Source organism: Sus scrofa, chromosome 3 (assembly GCF_054392235.1).
Source record: "Sus scrofa isolate SSC_HxYL_T2T_F1_AM1 chromosome 3, Sscrofa_HxYL_maternal_Yorkshire_Landrace_v2.0, whole genome shotgun sequence".
Lineage (NCBI taxonomy): Eukaryota > Metazoa > Chordata > Mammalia > Artiodactyla > Suidae > Sus > Sus scrofa.
In genome coordinates, this window is record NC_139385.1 from 116,996,434 (window position 1) to 117,016,563 (window position 20,130).

Genomic DNA, 20,130 nt, shown 5'->3' on the forward strand with positions numbered 1-20,130 from the left:
TTTTTATAGTGATTCATTTAGTTGTCCAAATAAAGATTGATGTAGACGGTCAAAAATAAATTCCCCTAGTTTTGCTTACCAAAATACAAACAGTGCCAAAACTCATGAATGACTGCAGAGGCAATTAATCTGAATCACATACCAGATAGCTAGTCAGTGCAGTTTCTCTGTGAGTGCACTGGGTTTAATTTAAAATGGCAAAGTAAGGGTAAATAAATCAATAAGTTGTTTTCCTAGATTTCTGTTATGTGTATAGAGTAGCTGAGTGTTAGAGCTGGTAGAAGTTCCCATTAAGCCAGTAGACATTCATCTAGCAGATGCTATGTGTCAGGCATTGTGCTAGACACTAAGGGCACGGCCCTTGGTTTATGCTGAGGAAAAAAAAGGCGGACATTTGTGATGGCTGTCACTGCATATCACTTAAGCTGCTGGGACACAGTTATCACCTTCAGTTTTTCCATGTATGACAGATATGTGGGGGGGAGGGCATAGCTTTTTTTCTCCTTGGCAAAAAGATATGAATCATTTATGCCATTCAGGGAAAGAGGGCAATGTTTGCTTGTCACCTGAATACTGAAAAGGAGCTTGCCTTCCTGGATTTCTTCTACCAGTTTATTCCCTTATGGAAATCCTATGCTGTTGGAAAACACTCTATTACCTTAACAGACTCCTCTATCACCATCCCATCTCCCAGGTATTCCTGTCTACTGGATAGATCATTTGCGTCCTGGAGTCTGCTCTCTCTGCTTCCTTCATGCAATCACACCTTCCTGAGAACAAATGACCTTCTCTATGAATGTACGCTTGATAGCTAACAGAGTGTTGGTTTGCCAGACTACTGTACTCACCTTTCTTGTTGGTTCCGTTGACTCGGAATTCTGGTCATTATGATACTTTGCTCCTCTGCAACATTATAAAATTGTCTCAGAGGCTGAGAGCCTCTGATCAGTCTAGGCCTTTCCTCAGGCTGCAGTAACAAATTACCAAAACCAGGTGACTTAAGATAGTCATTCTCTCATAGTTCTGGAGGCTAGAAGTCTGAAATCAAGGTATCAGCAGGGCCATGCTCCCTTTGAGGCTCTGGCTACAATCCTTCCTTGTCTCTTCCCAGCTTCTCTTAATGACCATCCATCCTTCACTTCCCTTCACTTGCACCTACACCGCTCCCATCTCTGCCTCTGTTGTCATATGGTATTTATCTCTTTTTATAAGGACACCAGTCATATTAGGTTAGGAACCACCCTGAGGGCCTCACCTTAACTTGATTATGTCAACAAAGACCATATTTTCAAACAAGGTTACATTCATAGATACCAGGGGTTAGGGCTGCAACATGTATTTTGGAGGGCCGCAATTCTAACTATAACAGTCTATGATATATGAATCTATAGGAAAGTCATCTTTCAGGGAAATTTTAGAATCAAACAAAGTAAGCTCTTCATTTACTAAAAGTCTTCCTTGCATATCTAAGGCACATGAGTCTCTCTCTTCACTTACACCCCTCTCTCTCATTATCATCATAGCCATGAGTTATGTTTGTCTATTTGTCAGTCTCCTACTCCATGGGAAGCCTCTTGGACAGAAAGATGATAAAGGAAGCAAAAAGATGGGCTATGGAGTGAGCATCGTTTTTAGTTCCGATTTCCTCACTAAACAAGCTGTTAGGGATGCTGTCTAGCAATTATAACAGTAGCCATCCTTCTACTATCCCATGTATTTGTTTTTTGTTTTATGTTCTGAGAGGGAGTATTTGATTTGAATAGCAAATTATCAGACTTTGCGCATAATCAACTGAAGTGATAATTTGAGCCTTTGGGCAATATTATCTTTCTCTGGTATTGACATAATTCTGCCAGCTAGCTAGAGGAAGGGGATATATTCATAGAAAGATTGACTTGATAGGACTGAGTGATCTGCTGTGTTCTAGTTTATAATTCTTCCTAGAAGGCAGTCCTTTAGGAGTTCCAAATGAGATCTGGGGCTTTTCTTGGGCCCTTCTTCTCCAGCAGGCCTTGTCTTTACTTCTAGTCCCTTAAACCATGTAATCCTCCCAGAAACTCTTGTAATGATAGATTATATCTTTTGATTTATAAATGCTGAGTAAGCCTTACATCCCTTGTATGAGTCACACTTGATGATGTATTGTCCCTTTTATATATTGCAGAATTTGTTCACTAATGTTTTGTAAAAGATATTTCTGTCTATACTCATGAGAGATAGTGGTTTGTAGTTTTGTTTTGTTTTGTTTGTAATGTATATGTCTAGTTTTGATAGTAGAAGAAAATGGAGGCCTCATTAAATGAGTTTGTAAGTGGTCCCTTAACTTTCAACATTTTGAAAGAGATAATTTAGAAGTGGTATGATTTCCTCCTTAAATATCTGGTAATGTTCACCAGTAAAACCATCTGTGTATAGTGTTTTTTATTGTTGTTTTATTTTTGGCATGTATTTAATTACTGATTCAAAGTCTTTAATGGTTATTGGGGTATTCATTTTATCTATTCCTTGGATGAGTTTTGGTACTTAGTCTTTTTCAGTAAATTGGCCTGTGACATCTAAGTTATAAAATTTATGGACATAGAGTTGTGTATAGTATTCTCTTATTATCTTGTTTATTTCTGTGGGATCAGTGGTGACGACATGTTTTATATCTGATACCGATAGTTTATGTCAGCTCCCTTTCATTCTTGGTTACCCTGCCTAGATGTTTATTGATTTTTATTTTTAAATAACACAATTTTTGTCTAATTTTCTCTTTTTTTCTGTTTTCAGTTTCATGGATTTCCATGTTAATTTTTACTACCTTCCCTCTATTTGCTTTAGGTTTAATTCACTCATCTTTTTGCAGTGTCCTAAGGTGGAAACTTAGGTTATTTATTTTATATCTTTTCTCCTTTTCTATTATATACATTTAAGGGTATAAATTTACCTCTGTCAGCACTTATTAAGCAGAATTCCAAAAATGTTGGTGTTATAATTTCGATTTCATTAAGTTGTAAATAAATTTGGTTTTCTCTTGGGTCATCTTATTTTTACCCATGGATTATTTACACGAAATAGTTGGGAATTTTTCAGCTGTCTTTCTGTTACTGAGTTCAAGTTTAATTCTGTTAATATGATCTTAAGTGTACTTTGTATGATTTCTGTTCTTTAAATTTGTTAGGATATGTTTTGTGGCCCAGAACATGATCTATTTTTGTGAATACCGTGTTTGAGCATGAGAATATGTATTCCCTGGTTGTTGTCTGGAGTATTCAATAAATAGCAATTAGGTCCAGTTTACATACAGTGCTGTTCAGGTCATCTATATTCTTACTGATTTTCTGCCTTATTTGATCTATCAGTTATTGAGATAGGGTCATTGACATTCCCAGGTATAGTTGTGGATTTTTTTTCTGTTTTTTTTTTTTTTTTTTTTTTTTTTTTTAGTTTCCATCAGTTTTTATCTCATGTATTTGACACCATGTTGGCATAATATACACTTTTAATTGCTGTCTTGACCTAGTTTGAATCACTCCCTCTCCTTTAGCATCCAACTAAGTCCACATCCCTAAACATTTTCCTTTTATTGATCATCTGACTTTCACACTCTAGGCTCCTATGAACCTGCCCTATTTGCCCTAGGGTGAGGTACCAGACAAACCTCATACCCCAGAGCTTTCTGAAATTATTCAAATTAGTCATTCCTAAACTTGCTTCCCCTGACCTGCTCTTTTCTTTCACAGAAACCTTAGTGGCCCTGTCTGTTATACTGTGACCTCCCAGGGAATTGTTTGTATAACAAATTATAAAACTTTCCCCATTTTCCCTTTCTTGGCCTGTGTCTAGTCTCAACAGACTTCACCCAAGTTAATATGGTTAAAACAGTTGGTAGTTACACACATCTTTGGAATTTTTATGTCTTTTTTTGGAGAAGTGACTCCTTTATCATTGTAAAATATCCCCTCTTATCACTGATACTCTTCTTGGGCCAGAAGTTGATTTAGGGTGAAATTATAGCTACTTCAGATTTCCTCTGATTAGTGTTAGCATGTTATATCTTATTGCATCTCTTACTTTTAATCCATCTGCTTTAAAAAATTATCAATTGTACGTATTTGTTTTTTAATGCAGTTTGTCAGTCTCCCCCTTATACCTGTGTGTTAAAATCATATACACATAAAGTGATTTTTAAGATACTTGTTATTTTATTTATTTTTTTTCCTTTCTTTTCTTTTCTTTCTTTTTATGGTCAAACTTGTGGCATATGGAAATTGCTGGGCCAGGAGTTCAAATCAGAGCTGCAGCTGAGGCCTATGCCACAGCCCTGGCAACACTGAATCTGAGCTGCATCTGCAGCTTACAATGCAGCTTGTGATAAGGTCAGATCCTTAACCCACTGAGCGAGACCAGGGTTCAAAACCACATCCTCACAGAGATAATATCAAGTCCTTAACCGCTGAACTACAATGGCACCTCCAATCTTGTTCTTTTCTATTTATTACAGTTGTTCATTGATAAATTTCCCCTCCCTTTTTTTAATTGACAGTTTTTATGCTTCAATTTTATCTAATCTATTAAGCTATCATTTTTACTTTTAAAAAAAACAGACTTAGCTGAAGCGTGCAAGATAGGAGTTTTCACTGTGGTACAGTGGGTTAGGGACCCAGCATTGTCTCTGAGGTGGCATGGGTTCCATCCCTGGCCTGGCGCAGTCGGTTAAGGGTCTGGCATTGCTGCAGCTGTAGTGTAGGCTGCAGCAGCAGCTCAGATTCAAATTCTGGCCTGGAACTTCCATATGCCATGGGTGCAGCCAAAAAGGAAAAAAGAAAGAAAAAAAGTGTGTAAGATAGATTTTTAAATAATCTAAATATACTTAAAATAGCACCATACTGCTCATGTATAGTGCAGGAAACTTCCAACAATATATCCCACATTCCTCCCTCTCATCTCTGTGACACTGCATTGATTTCACTTTTACATATGCTCTAAATATTCAATATTTTATTATAGTATTTAAATTTTCAGTTGTCTTTTAGATCAATTTAGAATAAAAAAAATTTATTACCTTTATTTATTCCTTTTCTGACTAATTGTAGTTTTTAGACATTTCTTGCACTTGGAGTTCATTGAATTTCTTGGATCAGTAGTTTTTATATTTTTCAGTAAAATTAATTTTTTACATCATTATTTCTTAATTTTTTTCTCTCACCTCTCTTTAATCAATTATTTACATATATATTAGGGTACTTGAAATTTTCCACAGATCACTGATGATATTCATTTTATTCTAAATTCTATTTCATTTATTTTTTGTTGTGTATTTTCTATTGCTGTGTATTCAATACTAACCTTTTCTTTCATAATATCTATTCTGCTGTTAATCTCATGCAGTGAATTTTTCAGTTCACCCATTGTGATACTCATCTGTTGAAATTGGTTTTGGGTCTTTATTTCTTAAAATTTTCTATGTATCTCCTTAGGTTTTAAAATATACAGAATCTTCTGTATAGAAATATAGCAGTAGTTCCACTGAAGTGGAGTTTGAGAGGCATCTGGATACCTTAGTCCCCTCATGCCAGTGAAGCAACAGGCAAAGGTAGAGGATGCTGTACTGGCTGGGGTGACTGATTCTGACTCTGAAAAATAAATAAGATGTTTTTGCACAGTGTGAATAAGAGAGAGGACGTCTAGAATGGAGGCAATTTCCTAAGGTACTTCTTAGTACCCCTATGTCCTTAGTACTCCTAATTAAAGTCAATGGAAAACTATAAAATGTGGTTTAAGCAGGATTGTTAAAAAATGAAATTTCCCATCACCTCACAAAGAAAGGAGCTGTGGTCAGATGAGATACTTGCTGAAGGCAAAAGGAATGTACAATGCATAAAAACAGAAAGTAGTTATAAATGCCAACAACAGCCATGTGGTGACCAGTTGCAGAAATGAGAACTACAATTGCTACGAGAATTTTTTCCTAATTTTCATAAGAATATGTTTATATATAAAAACCATTTTTTGTTTTCTTTACTTATTTTAACCACTCATAATCTAACATAATATTTATCGATAGTAGTTAACTTCATAACTACGATGAAAACCTATGAAAGCCCATTGAACACATAATGACTCCTTTCAAATCCCTGCATTAAGAAACTTGACTGAGCATTTATTCTAACACTTCAGGGCTTGTGACCCTACAATGACCCAGCCACTCCCTAAAATGTCTGCTTGAGAAAGCCCAATGCTGCCAAGAAAATTTAATGTTTGCTCTAGTCAAAACCTGTAGATAGGCAGATAGGCCTTTGAACCTTCTCCTGGAGCAGGTACTTTAGAAAGTTTGCAATGATAAATCCTTTCTCTAACCCGTGGAGATGTAAATCTTCCACCAACAAGAACTGTGCCTTCCAGGACCTAAGAGCTGTCTCTTTGAAATGTGAGCATCCAGGGAGATAACTATCAACACACTCCCTGCCACATTGAGAGGGTAAGGACCTAACTTCGGAGGGCACCATGCTCCAACTTGTACCACTGCCTCCTGTCATAAAGGTAGGAACGTTTGCTTCTCCTCCAAATAAGCACCAGTCAGCACGCCCACATGAGCTGACCAAATGCCCCCTTTTATTCTTCAGTGCCCTTCCCTTAGCACATTCCAGCCCTTAAAAATTCTCTTGCTTTTTGTTTCTTTGGAGTTCAGTTCAGGCTGGGCTCTTCTACGTTGCAGTAGCAATTACCATGTTTACCACTTTAACTAGTGTTCTTACCGCTTTGCTTAGTGCCTGAGTTTTATCTTCACAATATTTAATAACAAAAGGATGATGTGAATCAGTCAGGAAAAGTAGAATCTGTATCTTCTGGGAAAAGGATTAGTGTGGTTTGGTTTTATGTGGAATAGCTATATCATAGTAAATCAGACTATGTTCTTGTCTTTTGAGGGATTAAGTATGATTTAAGAGGGGAATTTGGGATGTTGATAAGGGGTGGACAGATATTGGTACTATTAATAAATATAAGTTAACAGTTTATAATATAATTTTATTCATGAAAAACAGTGTGATGTGTGAAGTACATAGACATCACAGAATTAAAGAGCTTGGGGAGTTGATATCAGATCTGGCTTTAGGAAAACAAAAAGATCTGGAGAGAGACCAGAAGAGTAAATGAACTTCTCAGAAGAGTAAATGAACTGAGTGACCATATGACTTTACTGGAACAATATATAAGACTGTGAATGTGATTCTGGCTTCTCTGTAAAATGGTACTTTCTGAAGAATTTGAAGATAAAAATTACCTGTGTGATTCAAAAGACAGATTTTGGAACTCTGTACCCCTTCTCTTCACACTGATTCAGGATCTTCAGGGGACGGGGCCTGAGGATCTATTTATTAAGCATTTAGATCTTGAGATCAGGCTGACTGGGGACCTGCTACACTAAAGAGTGATGTTATATATTGATACATATCCTTCCAATCTATATGGAAATATATGTATATATATATTTCCATATATATATATTGTCTTTTGTAGGGCCTCACTCATGGCATATGGAGGTTCCCAGGCTAGGGATCTAATTGGAGCTATAGCGGCTGGCCTATGCCACAGCCACAGCAGTGCCAGATCCAAGCCACATCTGCCACCTACACCACAGCTCGTGGCAATGCCAGATTCTTAACCCACTGAGCGAGGCCAGGGGTCAAACCTGCAACCTCATGGTTCCTAGTCAGATTCGTTTCCACTGCGCCACGATGGGAACTGCTAGAAATATTTTCTTTGTGAAAAAAGCTGTATATAATTTTTCCTTAGTGTTTAAGACATTAATTCACTTACCAATAGCACCCCCAATTATATAACAAACATTCTGTAAAATGCATGAATTAATAATTCAGTTAGTTAGTTGGTCATTTGGGGATTGAGATTCTTCCTTAGTGTTAGTCTCATAAAATATTAGATCAGGAGTCCAGGAAATTAAAATCACCTGAAAAAAACCCTCCTTTTTAAAATGTAGTATTTCCAACAAAGTTGGAATCATTATTTTCTTTCCTCAAATATAGCTTGTTTTGTTTCTGTTATCTATCACCTCACCATCATGTATGTTGTACAAAACTCTCATGCTATGAATTTTCTACTCTTCTTGGGAAACTTACCTGGCTTATTCCATGATCTTGTTTGACCCATTTGGGAAGTATTTAAAGTTGTCAGGAAGAGAGGATCTATATTTCTCTACACTTCTCCCTCAAAAAAAAAAAAAAAAAAAAGTTAAATGAATGCTTGCTTTCAAATACCTTCTATTAAAACAAACAGAGAAATTAAAAACAAGTATGCAAGTACTTAAATCCTATTGGATATAAATACTGTAATAAATCAGACTGTTGCTTATTTTGTGCAACATTTAGTAGTCTATCTAAGCATAATTATGTGTTAACAAATTTTAAATTGCTTAATTAGGGAGAGGTTGGAGGCCAAAACTTTGCTTTCCCCTCTCTCTTTAGTTGAATTTATTGACTTGCTTTCAAATCTACTGTCTTGTTAAAATCCTAATTTTGACTTTTCTTCACATGTTTAAACTCTTAAATTTGACAATGTCAGTTTACACAGTTACTTCTCCAAGTTACAAGACTGGAACTTGCCGTTCTTTATTTTTACTCTCTAAAAATAATTTTATTTTAATACTACACATTTTTCATTAGAGGAGTTAAATGTAAAATATGGGCACAGAATGTTTTACAAATCTGAATAGTAGAAAGAATTCTTTCAAATCCAATCTATTTTTCTTTTAACTTCAGAACACACTCAATCTTCCCCAATATATATTCTTTAAATTGGTTTTGATCCATTTGCTTGTTCTTTATGGACAGTCTATAAAATATATTTTGTTGCAAGTAAATCCCACTTGCACATGGTATATTATTCTTTTAATGTGTTATTGACTTTGGTTTGCTTTTATTTTGTTGAGGGTTTTTAGCATCTACGTTCATTAGGGATGTCAGATTGTGATTTTCTTTTCTTGTTGTATCCTAGTCTTGATTTGGTATCAGGGCACTATTGACCTTATAAGATTGGTTTGTAAATGTTTCTTCCTCTTTGGTTTTGAAAAGGTTCTGAACAGCATGGGAAAAAATCAACAAAATTAAAAGCAATTTATAAAATAAAGGGTTAATTTCATATATATGCATGTGTATGGAATTCATACAAATCAATAAGAAAAACATCCAAAACAAGAAATAACCCAACTGAAAAATGGGAAAAGTACCTGAACAGACATTTTTCCAAAGAAGACATACAGATGACCAATAGGTATATGAAAAGATGCACAACATCACTAATCATCAGGGAAATGCAAATCAAAACCACAATAATATATCACCTTACACCAGTTACAATATCAGTTATCAAAAATAAGAGATAACAAATGTTGGCAAGAATGTGGAAAAAAAAATTCTTGTGTAGTATTCATGGGAAGGCAAATTGGTACAATTATTATGGAAACAGAATGGATGTTCCTCAAAAATTAGAGACAGAACTACCAGGAGTTCCTGCCATGGCACAGTGGATTAAGAATTCGACTGCAGGAGTTCCCATTATGGCTCAGAAGAAACGAGTCTGACTGGCATCCATGAGGATACAGGTTCAATCCCCAGCCTTGCTCAGTGGGTTAACAATCTAGTGTTGCTGTGAGCTGTGGTGTAGGTAGCAGATGTGGCTCAGATCCTGCGTTGCTGTGGCTGTGACATAGGACAGCTCTGAATAGACTCTAGCCTGGAAACCTCCACATGCTGTAAGTGTGACCCTAAAAAGACAAAAAAAAAAAAAAAGAAGAAGAAGAATCCAACTGCAGTGGCTCAGAGGAGTTTGATCCTCAGCCCCATGCAGTGGGTTAAAGGATCCGGTTTTGCCACAGCTGTAGCATATTTCACAGCTGTGGCCCACATTCAGTTCCTGGTTTGGGAAATATCATATGCTGTGGGTGCAGCCATAAGAAAAGAAAAGAAACAACTACAATATATGATCCAGTAATCTCATTTTTGAGTACTCAAAGGAAGCACAATAATTATCTTGATGATGTATCTGTGTTCCCATGTTCATTACAACATTATAAACAATAGCTGAGATGCAGAATAAGACCAAAGTGTCTATTGACAGGTGAATGGATCAAGAAAATGCAGAAAAATATATACAATGGAATATTCTTCATCCATAAAAAAGAAATCATGTCATTTATAGCAACATGGAGGAACCTGGAAGGCATATGCTAAGTGAAATATGTCAGACAGAAAAAGACAAATAGTTTGCTGTCACTTACATGTGGAATCTTAAAACAAAAAGAATCACAGAAACAGTATTAAATGGTGATCACCATAGACTGGGGGCTGGGGAAATGGGGAGAAGTTAGTCAACTTAACAGTTGTAAGATGAATAAGTTCTGAAGATCTAATTTAAAGCCTAACAACTATAATTAATAATAATGTTTCATATGCTTGAAATTTGCTGAGAAATCTTAAGCAATCTAACAACAACTAAAAGTAACCGTTTGAGGTGGTGGATGTGTTAACTTGACTGTGGGAATCATTTCACAGTGTAGACTAAAGCTTAGGGGTTTTAGGACAGTGGAACTATTCTGTATGATACTCTAGTGGTAGATTCATGACATACATTTGACAAAATCTACAGAACTGTTTGATAAAAAATTAAATCCTAGTGTAACCTATAGAGTTATTAACACTTTATCAATACTGGCTTATAAATTGTAATGGATTTGCACTAATGCAAGACATTAATGATAGGAGAAACTGTGCAAACATGGAGAGAGATATATGGGAACTCTGTACTTACTGCAGACTTTTCCTGTAAACTTTTCCTATAAACCTAAAAGTGCTTTAAAGCCTATTAGAAAAACAAAAAGGAAACATAAATATTTATATTCCCTTGAAGCAGAGGTAATCAGTGTAAATGTCAATATATTTTATTCCAGTATTTTCCCTATATTTTATAAACATAAAAGATCATAGTTAATACAAATGTAAATTATATTTTAGTTACATTATAATATAATATTCCTTTGACATTATAAATTCTCTCTCTCTTCTTTTTTTGGTCATACTTACAACATGCAGAAATTCCTAGGCCAGGGATCAAACCCATGCCATAGCTACAAACTATGCCACAACAGTGACAATGCTGGATCCTTAACTCACTGAGCCACAAGGAATTCTATTATATTCCTTATGACATTAGAACTTGGAGTTCCCATCATGGCTCAGTGGTTAATGAATCTGACTAGGAACCATGAGGTTGAGGGTTCGATCCCTGGCCTTGCTTAGTGAGTTGAAGATCCAGTATTGCCATGAGCTGTGGTGTAGATCCACTCTGATGTAGGCCTCAGCTACAGCTCTGATTTGATCCCGAGCATGGGAACCTCCATATCCTGCGGGTGCAGCCCTAGAAAAAAGACAAAAAGACATTAAAAAAAAAAAAAGAAATTCTTACCATTTAGCAGTGTTTCACATACTGAGCAATATTCCATCATGACTTATACTTCAAGGTAGAGGGCTATTATGAAGAGCAAGACAAATGTTGAGACAATTGATTGAAAAAAATATAATACCATAATATATGTAGAAATGCTATCATTGATTACCTACCATATTGCCAATAAAAGAAAACAGGTGGGAAAATGGTGCCACTAGTTCATGGAGATATGTAGGAAAGAAGTAACTAGTTGCACCTTCAATTTGATAATAAATAAGTAACATTATTCAACTCTTCTTTTGTACCAGTCATTAGTGTCTTCTCATGTGTTGTCTCACTAAATCACCATAAAAGTTTTATTTGAAAAATACTAGCTTTATCTTCATTTATGGTATTTAATAGAACAGTATTATGACAGTAACTTGTGCATAGTCATGCAAATAATAAATGCGAAAGCCAAAATTCAAACTCAGGCAATCTAGCTCAAGATCCCATGGTTATCACTAAAATTCTCGACTACCTCAAATAACTGAATGATCCTCAGCCCTAGCTGTTGAAAAACCATTACTATTGCTTTTATCATGTAGTTCATATGACAAATAAATTCATAAGTTTGAAAGTTAATAAACTACTGTGTTATTTGGGGCAATTACTTATAATAATGCATTTGTAACTTCTACTATTTAACTAGATGAACTGAGAGATAATTATGGGTTAATTTTCTCCAAATTATTTATTGAAATGAAGTACTGAGAAGACGAAAGAAAGATTGAGAGAGAATAATGAGGAAGAAAGCAATTGATTTTTCAACTGTCAACAAGAATTCAAGAAAAGCAAGGAAAGTGAGCAAAAAGAATTGAGAGAACAAAATCAAGAAAAGTTCCAACAAAGTAAGCAAACAAAAATTTAAAAGAGAAGTTCTGGACTCAGTTTCACCCCAAGATGAAAAGAAATCTCTTCTTTTTTCCCTGGTATAAATTTTACTATGCTATAAAAATTGTCTTCTATTATGTGATTTTTAAGATCATTTTATAAGCCCAATGCTTAGCAATGCTAAAGAAGAAAAACAAATTTCAACAAATTCTGAAGCTACACTTCATGATGTATCTCAGAAATAAGCAAAATATAAAAGCTCTAAAGTCATTTGAGTTACAATTTACAAATTTTATGTCTAACATTTCCTTGGGAGATTCCTTTTAAAAACCTTTTTATGTTTCTTAATGATTTGCATCTGCTGCAGAACGTTCAAGTTGCTATACAGTACAGTCATACAGAGAATGCCCAGGACATTTTAAATATAGGACTTACACACATATCGGAAATCATCTAGTTGCCACGGTTCACTTGATAGCACTCAGTGGGCCAGTGGGTCATGGTTTAAGGACTGACACCAGAGTGGTAATTCATAATCAGTTAAAAATGTACTTCTAGCATGGTTCTGGGTCAAAAGCACTATTATCCTTCATTTCAAGTTCATATATGTTTCAACCCATCATTTTTACTTTGATAAATCTTCTCTTGAGAATAGAATGTACTATTTAGCCAGAAATACATGTGTGAAGCTATACAAAGTAGATAAGAAAACACTTTATAGACAAATAGAAAGATAGACTTACCGATATTCTGGAATGATAAGTATGAAGCTCTAGATAGTGAATAAATAAATGAAGCTAAATCCTTTTAAATTTATCCCATTGGATTTCATTCTTTTCCATGTGGCTGTCCAGTTTTCCCAGCACCACTTATTGAACAAGCTGTCCTTTCTCCATTGAATAGTCTTGCCTCCTTTGTCATAGATTAGTTGGCTGTAGGAGTGTGGGTTTAATTCTGGGCTTTCTATCCTGTTCCACTGATCTATATGTCTCTCTTTGTGCCAGTATCATGCAGTTTTGATGACTGTTGTTTTGTAGTGTAGTCTGAAGTCCGGGAGCCTGATTCCTCCAGCTCCATTTTTCTTTTTCAGGATGTCTTTGGCTATTCTGGGTCTTTTGTGCTTCCAAACAAACTTTAAAATATTTTGTTCAAGTTCTGTGAAAAATGTCCTTGGTAATTTGATAGGGATTGCATTGAATCTGTAGATTGCCTTGGGTAGTATAGTCATTTTGATAATATTAACTCTTCCAATCCACGAGCATGGTATATCTTTCCATCTATTTGTGTCATCTTTGATTTCTTTCATCAGTGGCTTGTAGTTTTCAGAGTATAGGTCTTTTGTTTCTTTAGGTAGGTTTACTCCTAGGTATTTTATTCTTTTGGATGTGATGGTAAACGGGATTGCTTCCCTAATTTCCTTCTCTGCTTTTTCATTGTTAGTATATAGAAACGCTGTCGATTTCTGTGTATTGATTTTGTATCCTGCGACTTTGCCAAATTCGTGGTTGAGCTCTAACAGTTTTCTGGTAGAGTCTTTAGGATTCTCTAGGTATAGTATCATGTCATCTACAATAAGTCGTGCTGGAAAAACTGGACAGCCACATGGAAAAGAATGAAATTAGAACACTCCCTAAAACCATACACAAAAATAAAGTCCAAATGGATTAAAGACCTAGATATAAGAACAGACACTATCAAACTCCTAGAGGAAAACATAGGCCAAACACTCTCTGACATAAAGGACAGCAACATCTTCTCAGATCCACCTATCAGAGTTTTGACAATAAAAAGAAAAATAAACAAATGGGATCTAATCAAACTTCAAAGTTTCTGCACAGCAAAGGAAGCCCCAAACAACACAAAAAGACAACCCACAGAATGGGAGAAAATCTTTGCAAGTGAATCGACTGACAAAGGATTCATCTCCAAAATTTATAAACGTCTTCTGCAGCTCCATACCAAAAAAACAAACAAGCCTATCAAAAAATGGGCAGAAGATCTAAACAGACAGTTCTCCAAAGAAGACATACAGATGGCCAAGAAACACATGAAAAGATGTTCAGCATCACTCATTCTTAGAGAAATGCAAATCAAAACCATGATGAGGTACCACCTTACACCAGCCAGAATGGCCATCATCCAAAAGTCTACAAACAATAAGTGCTGGAGAGGGTGTGGAGAAAAAGGAACCCTAGTACACTGTTGGTAGGATTGTCAATTGCTGCAACCACTGTGGAAAGCAGTATGGAGAGTCCTCAGAAAACTAAACATAGAACTACCATTTGATCCAGCAGTCCCACTCCTGGGCATCTATCCAGAGAAAACCACGACTCGCAAAGACACATGTACTCCAATGTTCATTGCAGCACTAGTTACAATAGCCAAGACATGGAAACAACCTAAATGTCCATCGACAGAGGAGTGGATCCAGAAGATGTGGTACACATACACAATGGAATATTACTCAGCCATTAAAAGAACGAAATACCAACATTTTTAGCAACATGGATGGACCTAGAAACTATCATGCTAAGTCAAGTCAGCCATACAATGAGACACCAACATCAAATGCTTTCACTGACATGTGGAATCTGAAAAAAGGACAGACGGAACTTCTTTGCAGAACAGATGCTGACTCACAGACATTGAAAAACTTATGCTCTCTGGAGGAGACAGTTTGGGGGGTGGGGGAATGTGCCTGGGCTATGGGATGGAAATCCTGTGAAATCAGATTATTATGATCATTATACAACTACAGATGTGATAAATTTATTTGAGTAATAAAAAAAAATGGAAAAAAAAATAAATTTATCCCATTGGAGTTCCCGTCGTGGCGCAGTGGTTAACAAATCTGACTAGGAACCATGGGTTTGTGGGTTCGATCCCTGGCCTTGCTCAGTGGGTTGGGGATCCAGTGTTGCCGTGAGCTGTGGTGTAGGTTGCAGACACAGCTCCGATCCCAAGTTGCTGTGGCTCTGGAGTAGGCCGGCAGCTACAGCTCCGATTGGACCCCTTGCCTGGGAAACTCCATATGCCACGGGAGTGGCCCAAGAAATGGCAAAAAGACAAAAAATAAATAAATAAATAAATAAATTTATCCCATTTAGTCTATAGACACATATGCACATACAATCACATGCACACACACATTTTCGCATACATCGTAGGATAGTGTAAAATATAGGGAGTTATGAATAATGGATGAGGGTATTAATTTGCATTCCCATTTTCTAAAACAGTTATATTATATTTTATCTCCATTAAATTCCTGCTTTTACTAATCTCTCTCAGCTAATGACATTGCTTCACTATACTGAGAAATTTAATGTTCTCAGATCTCTTCTCTTTCCATTGTGTCCACATGCATATTCTCCATCTCACTCTTCTACAAAATTACAAAACAACCTGCTTTTTTCAAAGGGAAATCCCTGTGCTTGGATAATGCTCCCAAATCCACATCCTCCCCAAAGACTTCAATCTTATAATATAGTTTTTGCTTATATCATTAGGAATTATGTGTTACTGGGGACAATGTCTTAATACACTTTATCAGTATTTCATATCATCAACTATAATATATTCTATTTTTAAGGTGAAAAACTGAGGTTCAGTTAAGATTTATAGCTAGCAAGTAGTATATTTAATTTTTGAATGCTCCTCCTCCTTATTTTAAGCTTATGCTGCTAATTATTACAAGCCATTTTCATGATTCTGGATTTTATTTTTTAATTGAATCACCCTAACTAGACATGAAATTGTCCTGATAATTTAATTTATTTCACAACATGTCCATTCATTCCACTGGTATTTATTATAGGTTGTTTGCAGGCATAGTTCTAGATGTTCCAGACTCAAAATTAATAGTTTTGTATTTCTGAAGTTTATATTGTGGTGAGGAGCTTTGGATGCAGGATAAAGATAATAATTAATATACTAAACAAGTAATTACATTGAATATTAGAAATTGATAATTTGTGGAAAAAACATCAGGATGAGTGGATTGGAAATTGTGAAAAAGGCTGTGCAAGTTTCAGTAGGTGGTCAGATGGGGCCTCTTAAGAAAAACACAATTATCCAAAAACAAGAAGGCAAAAATGAAGAGGACCTTTTAGATATTTGGTAAAAATATGTTCCAGGAAGAAAAAAAAAGAGCTCAAGGCTAGAGGGTGTTGGGGTATTTATAATAGAGGAGATGAGGTCAGAAATATAAAATACAGTCAAATCGTGAGAGCCTTTTATACCACTGTATGGACTAGATAGTACTGTAAAAATGGTAGGTAGTAGATAATTTCAGCAGAATAGTGATATAACATGTGTTTACAGAATTATATGAATGCCTGTGTATTTTAGGGGAGCAAGAATGAAAGCAAAGTGCTGGGTATAAAGCTAATTAAATAAATCTAAAGGATATTTTATTACCAGCATTGGAAGTGATTAAACCTGGTTGTACTTTGAAAAGAGACCCTACATATTTCCTGACAGACTAGATGAGGGAAATGAGCAGCAGGAAAAAAGGAGTCAAGATGACTCCATGTGTCTTCACCTGAGCAAAATAAAAAAGATGGTTGTCACTCATTCAGAGGCACAGATCTGTAGGTAATGCTGGTTTGAGAGGAGCATCATTTGGAATATGTTTAGTTTGAGATGCAAGTCAGATATGAAAGTAATGATGGTGACTCGTACATTGAGCCTATTGGCCTTGGTTTTTGGAGAGTGGTCCATCCTGAAAATAGAAATCTAGGGATCATAAGCATACGCATGACTTAAAGAAATAAGAATGCATGAGACATGAGATGAGCAAACAAGTGAATATTGGTAGTTAGAGAAGAGGAGCAGTCTAAGAATTAATATTTGGGCACCTTAGAAGGTCTAGGAAAATAGAAAAAGTGAGAAATGAGACTAAGAAGCACTGAGTTAAAAGAAAAATAAGAATTGTGTACTTAAAGTCAAATGGAGATTAACCTTAATAAATGCTCTTGCTTTTTCTTTCTGACTTACTTCACTCAGTATGGGAGTCTCTAGTTCCATCCCTGTTGATGCAAATGGCATTATTTTGTTCTTTTTTATGGATGAGTAGTATTCCACTGTGTATATATACCTATCTTCCTAATCCAATCATCTGTCAATGGACATTTGGGTTGTTTGCATGTCTTGGCTATTGTGCATAGTGCTGCAATGCAGATGGCATGCAGGTTCATGAGTCATTTTCAAGGAGAGTTTTGTCTGGATATATGCCCAAGAGTGGGACTGCTGGGTCATGTGGTAGTTCTATATTTAGTTTTCTGAGGTACCTCCATACCATTTTCCCTAGTGGTTGTACCAGCTTACATTCTCACCAACAGTGCAGGAGAGTTCCCTTTTCTCCACACCCCCTCCAGCACTTGTTATTTGTTGACTTATTAATGATGGCCATTATGACTGGTGTGAGGTGGTACCTCATAGTAGTTTTGATTTGCATTTCTCTAATAATCAGGGAGGTTGAGCATTTTTTTTCATGTGCTTGTGGGCCATCTGTATATATTCTTTGGAGAAATGTCTATTCAGGCCTTTTGCCCATTTTTCCATTGGGTGGTTGGCTTTTTTGCTGTTGAGTTATATAAGTTGTTTGTATATTTTAGAGATTAAACCCTTGTCGGTTGCATCATTTGGAACTATTTTCTCCCATTCTGTTAAGTTGTCTTTTTGTTTTCTTTTTGGTTTCCTTTTCTGTGCAAAAGCTTGTCAGTTTGATTAGATCCCATTGGTTTATTTTTGCTTTTATTTCTGTTGCTTTGGGAGACTGACCTGAGAAAACATTTGTAAGGTTGATGTCAGAGAATGTTTTCATGCTTTGTAGCACTGGAAACTATGTCTGGTCACTTATGATGGAGCATGATAATGTGAGAAAAAAAATGTATACATGTATGTATAACTGGGTCACCATGCTGTACAGTAGAAAATTGATAGAACACTGTGAACCAGCTATAATGGAAAAAAATAAAAATCATTATATAGAAGCAAAAATAAATAATTGCAAAAAAATGCTCTTGCTAAGTAAAATTAGAACTGAAAATTAAATAATGGTTTAAATAATATGGAGATGATTTGTGTTCTTGGAGAGTAGAGCACACCAGAGTGATGGGAAAGCATGACCGTGTACACTAGATTTAAGATAAATTGGCAGAAAAGATATTATTCTACATTCAAAAAATATGGGCAACCACGTAAAGGATTTTTTTCCCTATAAATGTAAGGAGAATTATGGAGCCAAAGAAGAAAGTGGGTTCAATGAAAGGTTTTTTTTTTTAATAATATTATACATTTATCACAGGAGAGAAAAATAATAGCATGCATCTTATGGGAATGATAAGAGTAGGTGAAAATTTAATGATGTAAAAGAGGAAAGAGAAATATGCTGTAATAATTGTCCTCAAGTAGTACAGAGGGGAGAAATTTGATACCATTCTTAACAACCCTTAATGACTTCTCTAGCCATGGTCAAATTCTTCCTCATTAACATGATTTTTTCTGTTACCTCACTGTTATCTTATGTCCACCTATAGTATCCACTTTGGAGGTTATGTTGAAGCCTTTTCAAGCTCATTTGTACTTTTCTACCACTCAGTAATCATTACCAGAACCAAGAGCCCCATCCAGAACCAATTCAAGAATATGCTCCCTGGGCCATTAGCATGTATTATAAAATGTGTATTTAGCATTGCATCTTATGGTATATTAGTCTGATCAGTATTCCATATCAAAATACCACAAAGTAGCGGCTTTGATAACAGAAATTCATTTTCTCACAGTTCTAGAGGTTGGAAGTCCAAAATCAAAGTGTTAGCACGGTTGGTTTCCAGACAGCAGCCTTTTTGCTATATCCTTACATGGCCTTTCTACTGTGTGCATGTGGGGAGAGAGATTTCTTGAGTCTCTTTCTCTTCTGATAAGGACGCATAATCCCACCCTTGTGACGTAGTTTAGCTTTAATTACTCTATATTAATTTACTCCTCTTGAATTTTTGCCTATTCTCCTCTTTTCTAGAACTTCTTACTAATACACATAGTTTTTCCTGAAAAGATAATCTAATTAAGACTTTGCTTGTTGAAGTTTTAGTCTAAGAGGGAGGAAGAAAAAGGAAGAAAGAGAAGATCTTTCAAACTGAAATTATTCATCTAGGAATTCAGAAACTGCAACCCTTCAGAGGCATTAACTTCTCTAAATTTCTAAAGACTCATAAACATATTTTACCTGGTCTGCAGATAATGATCTACTCAGGGTCAATATTTCTTGGTACACATTAAGCAGCATAGCCAATATTCCTGGGCTATGCCTCAGTTGAATTTCATAAAATATCTTTAATGAGTAAATATTTTTGTAGTAATTTATTTTTTAGGTCAAATTATTTCCCACAAATAATGAGAAGGAGAAGTTAACTTTAGGAATTAATGAAGGGAGAAATCATAAATGTATTTTTAAAGTATGAAATAGGAAAAAAAAATTAAAAATTAAAGTCAGCAGCAGAGAAAGGTGTATTGCTATGGCTGTTGCCAAAATTCAGCCTCTGTCTGCCAGTGCTGAATTGATATGCAGAGACAGAGTTTTGGGTAAAGAAGAAAAAAATAAGTTTTATTACTTTGCCAGCAACAGTGGGCCAGAGCAGGCTAATGCCCTAAAGCCTATGCCCCTCCCCCCCCCATTGGAAAGAATTATGAGGAGCTTTATAGTAAAAAGGAGAAAAACAGGTTTTCATATGGGAATCAGGATCGTGACAAGCATACGTTCTTCTTTCTTTGGGGGAATTTTAGTCATCAAGCTGGAGTCAGGAGAGCTTG

At 35.7% G+C, this 20,130-nt stretch overlaps 1 long non-coding RNA gene across 2 annotated transcripts in view; it reads left to right on the plus strand.

Moving 5' to 3' along the window:
- Window positions 1-20,130, plus strand: part of LOC106509856 (uncharacterized) — a 967,706-nt gene that overhangs the window by 895,360 nt on the left and 52,216 nt on the right. Inside the window, exon 5 of one of the 2 annotated variants that reach the window (XR_014842306.1) lies at window positions 695-3,280. The exons of the other annotated variant lie outside the window; for it this stretch is intronic. This is a non-coding gene — a long non-coding RNA (uncharacterized LOC106509856). Of the gene's footprint in view, window positions 1-694; window positions 3,281-20,130 lie in introns of those variants that run through there. 2 annotated transcript variants of the gene reach the window in all.